The sequence below is a fragment of the Anser brachyrhynchus genome (genome assembly GCF_964034855.1).
Source record: "Anser brachyrhynchus genome assembly, chromosome: 1".
NCBI lineage: Eukaryota > Metazoa > Chordata > Aves > Anseriformes > Anatidae > Anser > Anser brachyrhynchus.
The window spans coordinates 72,487,207-72,507,011 of NC_137694.1; the positions used below are offsets into that span (position 1 = coordinate 72,487,207).

General features: G+C 37.6%; 1 long non-coding RNA gene across 1 annotated transcript in view; it reads right to left on the bottom strand.

Moving 5' to 3' along the window:
- Window positions 1–19,805, bottom strand: part of LOC308188036 — a 119,108-nt gene that overhangs the window by 63,195 nt on the left and 36,108 nt on the right. Inside the window, exon 7 of the long non-coding RNA XR_013945109.1 lies at window positions 12,317–12,494. This is a non-coding gene — a long non-coding RNA (uncharacterized lncRNA). The remainder of the gene's footprint in view (window positions 1–12,316; window positions 12,495–19,805) is intronic.

Genomic DNA, 19,805 nt, shown 5'->3' on the forward strand with positions numbered 1-19,805 from the left:
AGCACATATATTAGCATTTTTTTTTATATTAGAAATTCAGGAAAAAGTGGGAAAAATATGACCCTGAGAAAAACACAAGTCACTGAACTTGCCTTACTCCAGTAAGAATGGTCCTGGTTGGCATCTCTAGGCTCAGTAAATTCTGATTTCATTCTTGTTTTATGAAATACTGTCCTTGGTTAAAAGTTTTTGTTTGTTTTTCCCGTAAGGGATTCATCTTCAATTTATACGCAGGTGAAAAGCATCTAGCTTGAGATAAGTTAGTCTTATGAACAGGACCCAGAGATATTGAAAAAAATAAAAGGTGCGTATCCGGGGTCCGTTTTGTGCAGAAAGAATAGTACGGTCCATTTGCAGTTTAACAAAACACTAGGATCTTTTCTCCAGTGTCTAAAGCTAGATGTTCTTCTTTTTGTTCTAGGACTGCTTTGGGGTTATAAATATTATGTGCTGGTTTTTTCTGAAAATTAATTGCTATGGATCTAGGCCAGTGTGGTCAGGTGAAAAGCAGCATGGTGCAAGACTGAGTAATGAGAATTTCAGTGAAGCCTCAAAACACTTTAATAAAGGCAACATCTTAAAAAATATGTACATACATACATAATGTATATACGTTTTAGATAGTTCTGTATTTCTGGTAATAACTGTGGTTATTACTAGGAGAACAGTAATTTGTCCAAACCAAACCATAAATAATTAAGGCCAGGATTTGGAAATCAGATCTGTGTGGGTGGATTTTTGCACCCCTGCGGATTCAATGGCAGGATCAAAGATTAGGAAAGCCAGAAATAAATTCATAATCTGAATATTGCTTAAGTAAAGCACCTGGCATTTCCAGTACAGGGAAGGGTCTGTTTTCACTGACAGCCTCCCACTCAAATGCCTGACTAACAGAACACATTCAAAGCAGCAAAAAATCATATTATTTTCCCACCCTTTCCACAGTAGCCGATTTCTACTACATCCAGTTCTTTGAGTTATGAGTTTGAGCTAAGGGAATGACAAAGCTGGCATCTTGAGGTTCACTTTTCCTTACTATTACAATTAAAACTAGTTTAGCTTAACCCTCTCCCCCCTCAAGCTATGTATCAAGCACTGATTTCTTTCTCCTTTCCAAGAGGTAAAGTGTTTATTGTAATTTCAGCTGTTCTGAAAGTAATCAGAGAATAACTACACCCATTACTAGCAATGACAGCACAGAAAAGAGGCAGATCTGCTGGCTCCTACTGAGGAAATTGTTGACAGCTGTCACACAAGAAGTCACTTGATGCTTACAACCAGGCATTAACTGCCCACAAACAACTACTTTTGGTCAAAAGTGCTGAGAATGCTGTGACAAGTCAGGTTCAAGCATCTGAGTAGATTCACTCTACTTGCCCGAGGTCTTCACAGGACACACATGGAGAGATCTCAGCTCTGTGTGATCGCTGTGGTATGTTCCTGAGAACTTGGGACAGTTGGGTATTACCTGATCATGTCACATCTATCAACTTTTAACCCAGGTGATCAGGATAAATTGTGGACCCTGTCTCCCCACAAATCCTAAAATTGCTGGCTGGCTTTTTCTCTTCTAGAAAACTGAAAGAAATTTTTTTTTTTTGTCACATCTTGGTCACATGTTGCTTTTCCTCTTACTCGGTATATTGGGAAGGTAACTAGACAGGTTTATGTCCAGCAAGCATCCAATCAGTCCCTTTCAATTCAAACATGTCTCTGAAATACGCTAACAGTCTGGAACAGAAAAAGGATATGATCTGCAACTCAGTCTCACTAAAAATGAGGTTGATTGATGGTAGAAACTTAAAAGATAAATTGTGATGATGACTGCAACTGTCCATGTTATTTTTTTTCCCCTCTGACTTTGTGTATGTTGCCAGGATGTTAAGCATGTGTGTACGTGTATATTCGCTCTACTTTTGGTAAATTCGTGTCTCTCTTGATACAAGAGAATTTGTTAGAGATGCATTTGGGAAGATAGACATATATTGTCCTTAGAAAAAAGCTCTCATTTGTATGCCATAACAGATTAAATACTGTGGCCAATATTATGGACAGAATCAGTCTAGGTGATGTCCCCCATTGCCTTGATTTCTGGGAGAAATCCAAAGCTGATCAACAATTCAGCCGATTTCCATGGAAACAGGATTTCAACTTATGAATCAAAATTGCATGAGGACCAAAAATGCCAAACAGAGATTATAAAAATATTTTTCCACAGTGAGATTCTCACAATAAAAGGCTAATAGTTAAGCAGAATAGGAATAATAAATTCACAAGGGACTCATTTTTCATCATCCACACTATCTTTCTATTTTGTATAGCGCACATCTATCTGGTATCCACACAGTTATATTTGAACATTTCATTAGATGCCCTAAGTATCAACACATTCTCATGTGTTTTGTTTTTTTGTTTTTAATATCTTTAATAATTTAAAGAGCAGAATGTGCCTATATTTGGAAAAGACTTATCAATGGTTAACTTTAGTTCAGCACCTCACCCCAGGCCACCTCAAGATGTGGACATAAAACTCTGGTGTTTTAGGGAAATAGCTAAATACATTTTTACAGTGCTTCCCAGTAAAAACATTATCAATAGCATTCTCTATTTAAAAATTATTGCTTCTCTTGAATACCCACAAATAACACATGATTATTCTTCTGGAACACATTTGTAGTATCTGATTTCCCTAAGCAAACAGGGCTCACTGTTATAGTTTTGTCTTAGTAGTAACTGAGGTTCTTGCAATAAATACTTGCAGTAATATTTAACATTGGCAGAGACAAAACTGAGTAAGAATTAGATTATTTCATAAATTTTAAGTATTTTGCTGAAGGAGGTTTTACAGTCCCCTTTCACTTTACATCCATTTCTTACGATCTGTACAATAAAACTAAATCTGCAAATATCCACTTCAGCTCCAAGGATACATAAGAGCATGTGGTATTCTGCATAATACCCAAACTGATTAATTTGTTAACATCATACTGTCTATGAAGAACTTTTTCAGAGCACATACATTTGGAGAAATTGTACCACCTCTGGAAGACTCTGTAGAGTTATGTACATGACAGAACTCAGATTTTAAATTTGTGGAAAAAAGGAAAAGATTTTAAACTTTGTTTTGCAGGTTGTGAAATAAACTGATTCCTTTACATATCAAGTAATATCAAATAGCTTCTAGAAATGTGCAGGCTGATGAATGAATTCAATAGCTTTAACTGAAAGTAATGGGAGCCCTTCCATCCCATTCAATGAAAATTTTATCCGGCACATGGTGGTTTGTTTGTTTGTTTATTCTTCCAAATATCTTTATTATTTGGTCAGAGCTTTAAGATGTCTGAGTATTTTTCCATTAACTTTTCAGTTTTATGCACAATTTTCTTTTTGAAAATACCACATGTACTGCAGATATATAAAGAAACCTAGCAGAATACTTCAGAAATGTGTATTTGTTCTGCTATGGTTTATTTATTCTTTCTACATATTCCTAGGTTAAAAAAAAACTTCAAAGCACTACCCAAAATCAAACTCCAATATTACATACAGCTCTCTAAACTCAAGGAATCGGGGTTTCCTAAAGATAGCTTCTAACGAAGCTCAGGGTGATTTTTTTTTTTAAATTATATTTTTTAAACAACACCTCTATTGATGCAATTATATTTAATCACTGTTAACAGTCAAGGTTTTTAGCAGCTAGATGAAGTATACTGTATTAGCTTAATAGCCATGCCTTTCTCAGACTTTTTAAAACTTGTTTTTCTTTCCTATTAGAGCAGAGAGCTCTGGGGCTGAAAACTCCCAGTGATCCTTTTGTAGACTGAGGTGGTTTAATTGTGTCTGCTCACCTAAGAAGTCAATTCCAATTCTCACTGCTCAAGAAAGAGAACAAACAAAAACTACATTACCCTTCTACATTAGCCAGAAGCACATTCTCAGAAAGATAACTTGACAGAAAACATTAGATGCTGTACCAAAAATTAACAGGCACAAAATAAAGTCATTATGGAAATTTGAGACAAATCTGCTCAAAATTTTAAGGAAAAGAAAGCACACACATTTAGAGCTAAACTGGATCAATCTATCACTTGACTCAATACCCCAAAGAAAATGTGGCACACAGTATATTAAGCTAATAAAAAATAAACAAATGTACAGCTAATAAGTCTGGAAATTCAAACCTTAAGTTCCTCATTATAAAAGCCACAAGTGACTTTCTAAGCAGAACTACTCAAACCACTATGCTGCGTCCCTTGAGACAATCATTTTTCCTTCTCATCTTCTTTGCTCCTTTTGTACTGAGGTATAAAAGTTTAGTTGTCTGGGGCCCAACTATTTTCAGGCAGCTTTGAGCAGTCACCAGTCTAGGGATTAAGATGACCGTATGTGATGAAAGGACAAGGTTAACTCACAATTTCTGGTTGTTGTTAGTGTTTCATGTACCACATGATGAATAACAACATGAGAGGCATCTATTCTTCCAAAATATAATTGGCTTTTCTTTAGAGAACGGCATGCAGAAACACAGCAAATGGGGGTAACATTCAGGTCATGCTCAAACAGATTAAACTTCCTGGTGCCTCTTTCAAACACTATCTTCCTACTTGTCCTCTCCAAGCTGTAGGCAGGTCACCACAACTTCCCTTCTGACAGCTGCTGTTGTAACTTTCAAGCAAGCATTTGGTTACCAGCCAGGCCAGGGGCTGCTAACCAAAAGACACCTACAAGCTGGCCTTTACCACCAGCCCACCTTGACCAGTTTGATTTCATACTCCTTCATACATGCCGAACTCCAAAACTATCATCTGTATCCCACTGCAATGCCCGTTGGCTTTGCTCTTGACCTCCTTGTCTTTGACTGAGGGTGGAAGAGCCCACGAGGTGTCAGCCATACATGAGCCACAGTCCTGCTGCTCACTGCTGAGTTACACTCTTGTGAATCTGTTCCCTCAAACCTTTCCCATATCATTCACTGCCTTCATTTCCCCACTGCCTCACCATGTCGTGGTGGCACTTGTCGTGCCCTCTGCTCCTCAGCACAGAGGAGCAGTGCTGTGACTTGCAGCAGCAGCGCTGCAAGCTCCATGCTCCTACTGCTGTCGAGTGGCTGCTGATCAAGTAACACAGCGCAAATGCAGTTGCTGCAATCAGTAGCTGAAAAAATATGAGGCAGCTTGCCCTTTCTGCAGTGGACATGTGCTACAAGATGTTGAATTTACTTACGTCTTGCTTTAGATATTCTCCCGTATCTTGGCAATCTCTCCATAACTGCATGTGCAGCTACTTTTTCACAGAAAAGGCTGCATGCAGCACTAAGGCCTGAGTAGGGATGGTTTTCACACTCCTTCCAGTATCTGTTCAAAAGACAGTACCTGTGCACTACCACAGTGGCATCTTCCACGTGCCTATCTCTGTCATGTCTCCTGGTTTCACTTTGAGTGTATGTAGCACATTGCAGGAGTAGCTGTCATTGTTTTATTCCCTTCCCTGGACAGTTAAGCTGCTCTTGTTTTTTGATTCATTCCTCTAGGGTTGGATGTCTTTTTCTCTACAATTCCTTCCATAAACTGGAATCACATGTCCCACAAATAATCCTGTCTCTAATTAGGAGATCTTTTATGTCTCTAAAGTTACATGTGGATGCCAGAATTCTCAGCTCCATGATGCAAGTATCTATCCTTTCCTCTGCTTCAGGCTTTTGGGATTTAGAGAAAAGTATCCCGCTGCTACCTTGCTGTATATTTTCCTCAAATATTTTTCTCAGCTGTTCCAGAGTTTGTGTATTCACTCCCAATGATTTTATTTTACTCCTTCATTTTATCCTAAGGAAATATATATAAAAAAAGCCATACCTGCATTTTGCCACTTTTATTCCCATTGTTGGTGTCATGTAACAGCCACAGTTTCCCATATATGTATGAAGTCTTCTTGGTCTGAACGTTTAGTATTCCCAATGGTCCAGTTCCTTGCAGGGGATTCGTTAGCCCACTTCTACATACTGTTAATCAGATTTTTCTTCTCTGTGGGTCTTTCGTAGCTTGCCTGATGCTAACCATCCTTCCGTGCACAGCATGGTAGGTAAGTAACATAAGGACTCCATATCTTTGCAGCCTCTCTCTAATACAGATATTTTGAGAGCTTTAACACATACAATACATAGGTATATCACTCAGGTGCAAGGAGAATAAAATTTCCACATTTTCTAACTGGCAAACTGTGCTCCTCTTTCCAAGTTCCAGTTGGGTTGCCACAGCCACAGTGGCAGGAGGTTGTTTTGACAAGCTTGGCAAAAACTTCCAAATCTTCTGAAGTCTCCCTCACCTCCCTCCTCTCTAAGTAAAACATTAGAAGTCTATGAAAAGAAACATAATGACCATGGTTAAGGAAACTTCAATATTGTCTAACGGAGAGTTTCCTAAGAAAATGTGACAGTCAGTCCCAATTGCAGGTAAACATCCTTTCTTGAAATTTTCTGGAAGCATTTCTTAAGCCTAACAAATCACCTAGCAAAATGATTTCCTTTCTGCAGCACAGCTCCTCAACTCTGCAGCAGACAACCTATCTCCCCATTAATTTGTGCCTCTAAGAGCATATGAGCTCCATAAGCAGAAGGCAAATTATGTTTCAATCAAGTATATAAGCTCTGAAAAACAGTAAGAAGCTCTGCTCAGAGAAGATGGTAAAACCCATAAGGAAGAGGGCTCCGCTTCGATCCCTCCTACTGGGCTGAGTCGATCCACAGGTACTGAGCACCTCACCTCCTCCAGCTAAGAAGCTCTGCTGAACCAAGTGTGCACCTGTCAGGCACAGCCTCACAGCACTCTTGGGCTCTGGTTTCAGATGTGGAGGTGGCCATTACCATTCCCGTGACACCCAGCACATCAAAATGTGCCACACTTAACCCCCCAAAGGCATGACACAGTACAGCAAATACAGCATTCTTAGGTCAGTAAACATGCTAAGTTTCAAAGAAAAAAAAACTCTGATTAATGTTCTTTAGAGAGTAAGTTGAAATACTGAAAACAAAGATGTGAGAATGAATATGGTTTTGAGACGCTACTGTATGCTTAATTTGACTTAGCCACTGAGAAATATCATCAAGCCAAAACAAGAAAAAGCTCACATCTAACTGGCCTTTTCTGAGGAGAACAAAGGTGTTGGATTCAACCCTCCAGTGTCTCTCCTACATAAGTGACAGCAGATTTTAAGGGCTAAGATTTGAGATTGATGCAGGCCTTTCATTTTGCAAATGCAATTTGAAGGCTCAAAATAATTGTTGCTAAAAATATGATAATAGAAGGGTTCCGGTCTTGCACTATAATGAACTGCAGACTCAATTGTTTGAAGGATTAAAATTGCACTGATGAGATGGGATCAAAGACAAACGAAAAATCAGACATTTCCTCTAGAGGGGAAAAATTTTAGGAGGGTCATGCTTTTTCAAGCAGTCCCTACTTCAGTTTAAAGGCAGAGAGAGCTTGTAGTCAGATTTATTTTATTATCAAAAGAACAACAAAAGAAGCGGGCATATGAAAACTCCAGTGTCAGAAGACATTTGAAAAAAACAAATACAGTAGTTCTTATTACCAAGTAGAATGTGTAGAATTTCTTTGTTTTAGAAATTAGCTGCAACACAGCCAACAGAATGGCATTAGTAACAGCTCAAATGTTTACCATCTCCAGGCAGTATACTTCCTGCAAAACTTCAGAGGCACCACCATTTTTTGTTCCTTGCCAACATACACACTTGTCATTGTTGTTGAGATGCCAGCCATTTCATGACAGAATCCAAATAGCAAGAATTTTAAATCCAGTGAATACTCAGAGCAACTTATGTCAGTTCCAGTGCCTCATTCTAGAGTCTTGGAAAAAATTGTTGCAATTAATTCTAGTATGAATGTAAAAATGTTTAATATTTCATTATTTTATTTATAAATAATTTTTATTGTGGCCAGTTTACTGAATCTGATCTTTGTAGACACATAATTTCATTGCCCAACAATGCCCACCTCAAGAGAACTGAAATCAGAAAAACATGAGAAAAGCCAGATAATTCCTTGATCCTGGGTTGTAAAAAATCAGATTTATAGATGTACCTTCTGATTATGTCAACCATTTTAGCAGACTCACTTCCAATTTGTGAAGCTCATCCACAAATGGCATTAATTTCATTTCTAGCCGCTAAACTGTATCTAAAAATGGGAAAAGAACATGCTGCACTTTCTTTACACTATTATCCTATAATCGGTATTTGTAGTCAGAGCAGTAGTGCTGCATGAACCTGTGAATTTTGAGCAGTCTGTGCATCTCTGACCATGGCAGTTCCACATTTACTTCAGAAATAACATGCCCTTAAGTTTACTTTCCAGCAATGCCATGCAGTCTGGAGCATTCACTTAGCAAAAGCAGGTCTCAACCATTAAAAACAAATTCATTAAAAATATACACAAAGCATATCCTGAAAATCACATCTAGATCTAATCGAAGAAAACCAGATACCACCTGCAAAAAGGCTCCAATATCTTCAACATAACCACCCCCTCTTAGTATCCTCTCAATCTCAAGAATTGCTACAGTCCCACATAAGTCACATCAGGCTGGAATGGTCTAGCGTCTTCAAAAACAAGACAGCAGAATGATAATGACCTCAATATAGTTAGAGCCCTACCCAGCGTCTAAAGCTGGTTTCTTAAAAGCACATTTAAACTGTCCCTCTTTCTCAGGCCAGATGAAGACAGCTTACTTTTGATCTTATCAAAGCTTGAAAGTAAAGGAAAAATTAAAGACTAGCTTCTGGGTGGTTCTTACGACCCAGATTATCTGAAGTAAGTGTCAGTGCTAGGCACTGATAGGTAAATGAGAGCAAAGATAAAGTTCCTAATAAACCATCTACGACTGCTTTTTGAGGTAGGTGGCAAAAAATCACCTACCTCACCTCATTCCATACGCAGAAATTATATCTAGTGCTTTAAATATAAATATATACACGTTTGATTTTTATCTACCTCATATTCCTCTTTAGGTTGATATGTAGTTTCCAATGATGAGAATTCATATATGCTAATCATTGTTTGTTTAATAATTCCATTTCATTAATTACTAATATAAAAAAATTATTGGAAGTACTCAAGTAATATTTTCAGTCTCTCAGTACTGTTTGATAATTTATAAAAAGATAAGTTTTACAGAAAATAAAAGAAGGAATATGACTGATACCAAAATACTTCAAAGCAAACTGCCTTTCTTCTTTTCTTCTGGTTATATAGCGAATTTCATTACCTTTTTACTTTACATCTTGCAAGCTCCTTTTGTTCCTTGAATCTTCAAAATAAATCTCTTATTTTAAAAGTTAACTATAGCTCAGCCACTTTTTCTTAAGGGTCCTCTTCCACTGGCACAATGTACAGAAAAAGTAGCTATATATTGGAGACTGCTGCCTTTATTTCAGTCAGCCTTTCCCTTCTCCTGGTTTGAGCATTTAAGAACATTGTGCTCCCTCAGTAAAAAACCTGAGAAATTAGAGTAAGCAAACTTAAACTGAATCTGGGTTTGCGTCTGTTTTCAAAATGCCTCATTTCTCACTTTGCAACAGGTGAGATAAGACTGGACTTACTGACTGTGCTTTCTATTTTTATATGGAGCAATGCAGTATCAGCAGTACTGCTGACAGAGTCAACTGCACCCAACCAGGAAACCTGGAGTATGGAGAACAGTTTCTCCTCCCCTGAGAGCATCCAGCAGAAGTGTGTTTGAAGAAAGTTCATTAGGCATTAAAAGACTTTTGAGCTATGTTCCAAAAAATAAAATCAGGAGAACCAACAGAATGAGAAAGTAACAAGAGTATTGATTGTCAGATAGTTATCCAAATATACAGCAGTTAGTTTTCAGGAAGAAACTAGATTATTACTAAGAAATTTGTGATACAAAATAACCACAAAGAGAGAGAGTGTTACTCTACTGCTCAACAAGTTAGCATCTGCCGTAGCAATTGCAGATGGTTTGCTGGTAAATTTATTTTAATTATTTGTGGCAGTATCACTGGGCTTTACCTCCTTTCAGCATTAGGTACATTTCTTCCACAGAGAATGAACCTTAATTTGCAGACACTAACAAAACTTCATGCCATTAGAGTTCTTGTAATAGATCACTTCATTATAAACATATAAGGATCAAGTTTTAAAAGACTGCAATCTAGTTTCTGATATTCCAATTTGTTCTGAGGTTTATTTCTGAAGAGATGCATATATTACTAGACTTATGTACATCACAGGTGTCAGTGATACCTTTTTTTTTAATAAGAACAATGAACCTCTTAATTGGACTGTTTTTCCTCTCTATCCATTTTTTTTTTGGTTTATAATCATACACTTATGGTGAGCTATTTATATATTAAATTCAGTGTAAAATATAGGGGGACACAAATCTCAGCTGTTTAACATCACTGGCACATAATTCAGGACACAGACCGAGAGAAATCATCAAACTGATAACATTTCATCAACAGAAGTCACTACTCTGTCCAAATATTTCCAAGCCTTGAAACTCAACTCCACAGTGCCTCTCGAGTAGAGATCCAAGCCCCAAAAACCATCCCTAGGTTTTGCAGACACATGATCCTCACAGCCAACAAATACATGCTGTTTAGGGCCAAGCGGTGGTGGAATCAAATCATAGACTCAAATGGCCCTTAGAGAAACGGCATTGCTAGCAACCCTCTTTCTTGCACACCAGTGACAATCCAGGACCAGTATTTCTACTGACCTCTGTGTCAGTACTGATGCAAAAGATGCACAACCCATTAAGGTACAAGGCCTGTTACATATAGGGTTTTGTCCTCAGACACCGTGAATCCAAACCATTATATATTTATACATACATGGGCATGCACACACGTGTATTCACTTACCTATATCTCCTGTACTAAACAAAGTGTGTCAAGATTCCTGTTCACTTCCAGTTTTATTCTGTTTTTGATTTAATCTATAGTTGGACCATACAGGCAACAATCAGTGCAACAAATTCATAAGCAAAAGAGAAATTCACACCACACTTTTCTAAAAAATCAGACACTGTTGTAATGGTCATGTAAGTCTTTTAATATAATGTGCTTTTATATAAGCATATTTTCCTTAATATCTCTGGTGGTCTGGGGTGTGCCCAGAACGTGGTACCGGTGTACAGCTATCATTTTTATCTACAGCATTTGGAATGATAACAAAAATGCAAGCATGCTTTTCCTTCATTGTAGGCATACAGATGGTAGGGGGTAGAGGATAACCAGATTACAAGAAAGGATCGTCACACTATTGATTCTCCCACAAACACTTATTACCAACTGCAATGTCTTCTACCACAAATATTCCCTTTGATGTCAGCAAGAAAGATGAGATGCAAAGGCTGCAGGAATGTGTATGCCCACTACTGTCTTAATTATAAACTTGTCTGGCTACAAACAAATGAAAAATAAATTGTTTGTATGCCCTAGCCAAACTCCTAAAGCTATAAAGTGAGCATTCCATTATGTGTTATACTGCCATGAATGTAAATGCCTGCAGTATTAAGAACTGTATACATTTAGACAACAAAGTATTTGGCATGAATTTTATTGTTTTATATATATGTATATGATCTGAAACAGAAGCAGAAGAAAGATTCATGTATATGAGAAAGTACTACTATCCTTTGGAAAATGTTTTGCATGTGATGTACTACAGTCATAGAGAAGGTATCCTGATGACACCTCAGACTGATATTGCAATAAGCAAATAAACCAGAAGAATTATCATATGATTCTATCATAATTTAATTCACCAAATGTAAGATAATGGATATTATCACTGAATACAAAACAAAAACGCTAAGAATGAGACTGATGTTAACTGCATGAAATGCAAAAATTTCAGCTATTTCTCAGGAGCTAAGCAAACCAAAATTTACGGTATTATTTAGAGATTCATGCTCTCCATACTTACACTAAAAGTTGTATTTTGTAGTTCAGTATTTCTGTACTTCGAAATATACCATAAAAATAGAGAAAACACAATGTATATTTTCATTTTTGAATAGCAAATAAAACACTTATTCAAATATATATATGTAATCCTGGTAATAAACTTGGACTTATTGTTATTTCTGTTTTCATCATATGAAGAAATACCACATGAAAATTTTCTTATATGGAATTGCTCTGAAAGACATTTCAGTACAAAGGTCAATCTACAAACAGTATCTTATTCTCTGCCCTAGATTATACCTTCACACTTCCTATCAGCTTCTACTTTACAACTAAGTTGTTTTGTTTTGTTTATAATCTTACCCCAAGTTGCAAAAAAATTTTTCTGGGAGTCCTGCAGATGATGTAATAGGAAACTTCTCTTCAGATACTTTCTTCCTGCATGTTGAATGATGGTTCTGATGAGGAAGAGCTTTTTCAGTTCAGAACTGTAGTTCTGCTGCTGTAGATTTCACACTGACAGGGAAGCTACATCCAGGCACTGAAAAAAAATAAAATAAAATTTCACCATGCATAAACATGGAAATATGTATCAACTGAATCAGCAAATGTCTATAAGGGTTTTCTTCTTCCTGCTTTTATGTTAGCCATAAAAAGGATACCTGTGCGCTGCATTTATATCTCATATATATATGAAGAGATAAGTACAAAATGCAAATCTAAGAATGAAAGTTTTACAGAAACACCCATTTTTAAAAACTGAGTGTATCAGAGTGTAGGCAGGAAAGCATAACGTTCTCCAGCGCACACATTTGAACTGTGCAAGGGCAGCAATTCTCAAACAGCTCTCTGTACAAAGATTTTATTCTTTTTGTGTCCTTTTTATCATCACACTGCTAGATATTTCTCTATCTTAATCCATTAGCTTCGTGATCGCACTGCACAGAATGACAGCCTTTGTCAGGAGGCTGCCCTGCACCACTGAGGAAAATGCAACAGATCAATCAGCGTGCACATATATTTCAAACTGCTCTCTATACAGTGAGGCAAACTGTAAAAGAAAAGAAGTTATCTGCATTGTAAAGCAGGACAGCAGAATTGTTTTGAACTGTATGCCCCACGCATTTCAGCGACATGAAAAGGATAGACACCTGCTTTTTGACTTACAAGTCACGTAGTCTGAGAAATAACAGAGTAAATCTGATCTGATGAATTGTCCAGCATAGGAGTAACATAACCATTTCTCAGACATGCCATGGATTATTTCTTACAGGGCTGTTTTCCAGCATGGAGAGCAGCTGTGTTTCAGACAGTGCCAGTACCTCGCTTGGTAACCGTGCAGTCCGTAAATTCAGACTGGAGATATCCGAAGGACGATATCCTAAGGATATATTCAGGAAGCCAGAGATGGAATCAACATCACAGGCTTGAACGTAGCTCCAGATAAAACTAATTAACGGCTGAAGAACAATCATGCTTTTTAACGAGAGAAAGGCCTCCTCCACAAGGCTACTATCTAGGTAAAAATCCAAAATCCATTCTGCAGTTTGCCAGAGAGGGGCCAAGCCTGGCGTGCTGTGGGAGACTCATCCCCATCTGCAGTGTGTATGTGGAAACTCATCATCTCAGATGATTCAAACCTTGCAGAGAAAGGAATTCCTGTCACACTGCTCACACAGATGCATGGACAACTGAGGGACCCACATATATGATAAAATCAAATGCATTCTTATATTTAAATTATATGTTTAAAATATAAAATATTAAATTTAATGGTACCTACACATAATACAGAAACATATAACTTTCTATAGAAACATACTTTTCTATAGAAACTAGATGCTGCTATTCTTGCCACGCAATTTATATAGTGGCAGGGTGACTAATTTCAATTCATATTTCCAATTTTGTGTCCCTGAGTATTACTGTATACCTTAACTACTGTGCCAAGAAGATGAGCACATAACAGCAGCTACCATTTTAGAACTTTAGCCATAGTTCACGATTTGAAAAAATCCTCATTAGATGAATATTTGCCTTACAAAAGTTTCAACTAAACAGAAAAGCATCAGACCCTTGATCTTATAAGTGTTGCTTAATTTTATAATGAAATAAATTTCATGGTATTTGGTATTGTTCTTAAAGACCTGTCTCCTGCAGTTATGCAATTACAAAACACGGCAATTTTTAAGGCTAAATATATCTCTAACCCTCACTGTTAAGGGGGGTTTAATTCTTAAACCATGCATCTCAGCCACTCAAAAAACACCCAGCAAATTAAAAGAAATGTTAACATCTTACAACATTTAAACTATGTCATGATTTTTGAATCCAGGCTACAGACCTGAAATCAGTAAAGCTACATTGTTAACCCAGGAACCTAATGTGAAGACCAAGACAAGGCCAGGCAATAGTGCCAGGTCCTGTTAGTGCTTCCAGCAGATGGTCAGCAAAAATACCAATATAGCTTAGGCATGCAGGGCGAGAACAGCATCTTTGTCTTGCAGCCACTAACCCTCTCTTGGCTACAACAATCACATGGACCTGCATGTGACAGGCCCAGCAATGCCCCGATAGGCCTTCTGTCACTCCTCAGCTTGCTCAACTAGAGGCCTCCTGAGGTCCCTCCATGCCTGAAGGATCCTGTCATCATTTTGTGTTGCTCATTACCACTGCCCACCTGGCATCTTTTCTGGAGTTAACCTCTACCGAGGAGATTTCAATTGCTCTATTCACTCCTTAGAGCTCCTGCACTGACACTCCAAATGAGAGTCTTATCTGACAACGCTGCATTTTTTCTGAGAGAACTATTCTTTCAGGCACTTGAATCCCAAAGTATTTCAGCAAATGCTCTGAAATCCATGAGTTGATTCTGAACTGTAATTGTTACTATCTAATGAGTAATCCTACAGCATCAAGATGCAAAACAGAGAAGGAACAAAATACCTGTAAAATTTTTTGCCTCATCACAATCCAACTTAGTTCTGGTTGTTTTTCCCTATCTTTTCAAGAAATACTATCCTATACAATCATTTCCTGTAGAGGTCAAATCAGCTGCTAAAACTACTGGTTTAAATGTTTATTTTTTCCTGCACGCATCCATTATTTTTTCCTGCATGCATTCTACATTTTCAGCTCCCAGAGCACACTGCTTTGCAGGCAGGCAGCTTCCACACACAACAGAAAATCACAGCATATGAACAGCAAGACCTATTAAATAGATCACTACACAAGTACCTGTTTGCATGACTATTATAATACAGAGACTGAAAATGCAAATATGACAATATACAAATAAGCTGGGAACGAAGACTGTTGAGCTGCAACCACCTGATTCGAAAATGCTCTGGTTTGGCTCTTACCTAAAGATCTGGGTAGACCTTGATTCATAGCTTATTATTGAAGTCTAAACATAGTGCAGAGTGGAACTCAAAAAAAATAAAAAGTCAGAATACCCAACTCCTCCTACAAAATACAAAATCCAAGCAGGCCACCCCTAAGTGTTTCTAAACACAGTAAGCTCAAACCTGCTGTACTTTTATTAGAAGACACCTTCCTAACTACAATGATTTTCATCAGTTCCTGGACTGCTTTTGTTTTGTTTCTTTTTCTTTGTCTATCTGTGCCCCAGCTTCGTTTTGCTAATGTGTATATTTTTCCCTAAGAAAAAAATCAAGTGGACAAAACAGGTTTCTACCTTTGGCACCAAGATGCTACTGAGCTCCATAAACTATTAAGAAGTCCCAAACAAGTCTCCAAGGCTCACTTAGAAAAAAATACAGAAACACAAGTCTAAGCTAGACAGAGTGTCTGCTTCTTACATTTATGGAAGCCTGCCTCAGAAGAAAAACTCTTTATTATGTATAAGGTACAGACCATCTGCATTGGACTCCAAGAGCCAGATTCAAAAAAGTTGGAGGGAGGCCGTGTTCCCAGCTGCATTCACAGTCAGTGAGGATCCTGAGACCGAGGAGCTGCCTGTGAGCAGGAGAGCCAGTGGGTTCGGATGAGGAATGATGTACAAGACCTGTCATTGTAAAGGGTGCAAAAAATGTTGTTGCATACACAGTGTGCATGGGGGAAAAGGGTACATGGAGCAGAGAAACACGAACAAAGAAAACATGGCCAAGACAAAAAGATCAGCTCATAAAAAGTTTTCTAGAAGAGCTCTCTCCCCGTTACTGGTTACTGTGGTGGGAGGTAAGAAAGGATGATATTATTATACTGGTTGTAACACAGAACGCTGAACCCTTAACAAAAGAGGTAAGAATGGCAATGGCAGTAAACTGGTAGCAATGGAGAATTTGGGGAGACTTTCTTTTTTACTTTTAAAGAACTAAATACATCTTTCTAGTTTAGTCCTATAAATTTTCTTAATGCTCTTGACAACTCTTGACACTTCTGCCACAAAACACATCCCTATTAACTATTTGCTACTATGCGTGCCATAAAGGTTAGTAACATTTCATTTCTGAAAAGGAAAAAAATAACCATTTTATGTTTTCAATTTTAACCACTGAAACTTGAGTCACATTTAACCCTCGCACCAAAAAGTAACAGCTTCTAACTTCAAGCAGTCTGCCATGCATGTATGTTTCTGCATTTCAATAAACAGGTAAGAGAGAGTTACGTTGAATATAAATGAATAGTGACTAGGCAAATATGAATAAACCTTTGTAAGCGACTGTTGCTGATTCTGACAGAAAGCAAAACTGTTTAAGTCCCTATTCAAGCCAAAACAATCATAAGTGTTTGTCCTGTTGCATAAAAATGTGTTGGCTTTTTAAACACTGCAAATGAAACTATGGTTTCACTAATATCCCTGGCTAAAACACTGTTCATCCCTCTGGGGACAGAATTTCACCTAGAATTTGAGTCTCTGTAAGGACTGATCCTGTAAATACTTGCACGTGAAAGAAGGGACACTGACATTTGTGCTGTGGTGGATCTTAGATGTGGTCACACATCTAAGTCACTTTTCCCAGTGGTATGCTCCTCCTAGCTGCTGGAGATTATGGCTCTCCATGCTGAATCAGCAAGCGCAGACCGATGCATGCTCCAGCAGCATAAAGCCATGAATTTTGCAGGGTTTGAGCTGAACCTGTGGGTTTTGCAATGAGGCTGCTAAGGTGTGGGCTCATACTCCCTTCTGCAAATTCTGCTGAGGAAGCACTAATCCCTAGTGAAAGGGTGGGGTAGGGAGTCTAGGGCAGGAACAACTTAAACCACTTCAAGGTTTGCCAGAGCTTGTCTGTCAGCACCCCAGCTTTGCTCCTGTAAAGAATCCTATCGACATCAAAGGGACTGTGTGCACTGGTGCAATTACTGACATCCGCGTTTGCAGAGGAGACCAAAGCCCAACTAAAACAGATTTTTTTAAATGTGTGCTATGACATCACTTTCACTTTACTAAAACATTACACGTTTGCTAGGAGAAATTACTGCTCATTTATTTAAAATATGGTCAATGCTGCATGCATATACCAACATCCACACAAAACTTCCTAACTGTATTCATACAAATCGATGCTAATCTGTATACACCAGCATAAATTAAGACAAAACCTTGCTATAAAAATGCCTTTATACCCACGTATCTAGGAATATGCTTATGCCTAAACAGGAATTTTAAGTTGTTTCCCAGATTGTTCCTGTATCCAATGCAACCTGTTTATTTTGACCTTAGTTCTTAGAAACTGTTGATGCCACGGTAGAAATATGCTGTGTGTTCCAACCGGCAACAAACAGTCCTAATGACAGAATACTCCATCTGTGCTGCCAGAGTGTACAGCCTCATATAGCTTGTATATGCTCCGAGCATGAATACTCAAAGCACAGAGAGAGCAGGAATGTAAACGGCACCGTAGTTCATGTTGCAATGTGCGTTCTGACATAACAAAACTAGCCAAAATAGGCCTTTCTAGAGAGTCCTAAATTAGCTACTTTACATCAATATAACCCAAATGCACCAGCAGCACTTTTAAGCAACCCTCCCTATTCTGATTTTATTAAGTACAGGCTTCTTAGTTGTTAAATGTTTCAAAATACAAAGTCAAGAAAGCTGACTTAGAATTACCCAGTGCTATCAAAAGGTAAGAGTTAAAGTGTGCAGAGCATATGGCTCTATTTACTGTAGGAACAAACTGAATTCAAGGGAATTTTCCACCAACCTTGTACTCTGGAAAAGGTATATTACACAAAAATGCATGTGGGGATCCTTTAATTTTTCTTGCATCTTCTCATCTTATATGATGCAGCTGTGGAGCAACACCCACTGGTATTGGTAGCATGAAAGGGCGATCCTTTTCTTTTACCAAGGTCTGGTACCAATTACCATGGATTTAGAGGCACTATATAAAAGACAGTGCTGATTTGTTTCTAAATTTGTATCTTGATTAAACTGTCAGACTATAGCACAAAAGCAGAGCTTACCTGACTTTAAAATGCTACTACAATAAATTATCCAAGAAGTGCAGTACAATTTTAAAACCTTATGAACAGATCAATACTACACTATGTTTAAATTTTAAATTTTGGTCATGCCAAGTCAAATAGAATAGAAGCAGCATTTTATATTCAAACTGTAAACTCAGTATGTTCCAAATAAAAGCTGTATGTGAGAAAGACTGTGAAGCAGGATTTTAAAAATCAGCAAGTTGGCCAAGAGAGTAACAACTGCATTATTATTTTCAAAATGATTTCAAAATGGTTTTGGTAAAAAAAAAAAAAAAAAAAAAAAAAAGGCAGAACTAATTTCTTAGGAACTCAGATGTAAACCTCCATGGGTTGGAATAGTGTTGTTCAGGATTTACCCCTGTAAACAGAGCAGAATTTGGTCTCACCCTGTTAAAGCTAAGTCATTTCACCCAAAAGCGCTTCAATGATACTGAATATCTTTTAACTATCTAGAATTTCAACATCTAGGATTAGTGCTGTAAACATGCATAGTGATTGTGGTCTAATGAAAGAAAAAGTCAACATAAACATGGTGAAGCAAAAGCAAGATCAGCCATGCAGAACTTCCAAAAAGTACTTTAGGAATTAAACTACTGTTATTAAAGCTACTGTTATTAAAGCTTTATAGTATACTAAACCATTCTGTATAACGTAAATATTACCCAAAAGCAGCTATTAGTTTTCAATCATGATTAGAAGACCTCACTTTTCCTAAAGCTCCTGCTTCCCCCCCCCCCCCCTTATTTTACTGTGTTCTAACAGAACTTTTTGTACTTACTTTTACACAGCCTCTGTGTAAGAAAACGGCTATTCTACCTCAATTAATTGGCAAGCACCCTTCCAGAGAGGGAATATATGATAAAAGTATTACACTGTGAAGATCACGCATATTTTTATACCCTCAAAAGAGGGTAATTGATCCTCCCCTCTCCCAGTTTCAAATGTGGAATTTGGCTGCTATGGGTTCTTTCCCACACAAATCGAGCCTTAGCTCTTTTGAATTGAAACAATATGGGATGATTATTGTGGGAAATGTTTTACCGTTACTGTAATTTAAAACTTTCTGTACCCAATTTTGCATTTTCTATAAATCAAAAAACCATTTCACTTAGGGCTAAAATTAAACAGAGGAAATCAAAGACTAACTTCTAAGCAAGTCTTGCTATTAATCATAGGATGAACTAGTAGTACAACTACTTTTACTGCAGTTTCTTTCTGCCTGAGAAATACATTTTAATCTAAAGCTTGAACTCTTCAGAAGAGCCTGTCACATAAGAGACAAATTAAATAAAGGTATAGTAAATGGTACAGCACTGCATGCTATTTAAGACGTAGGAAAAAAAAACAAAGCATACTGACTTCTGTAGTAACTCCAAAAAAATCACTAGTGACAATA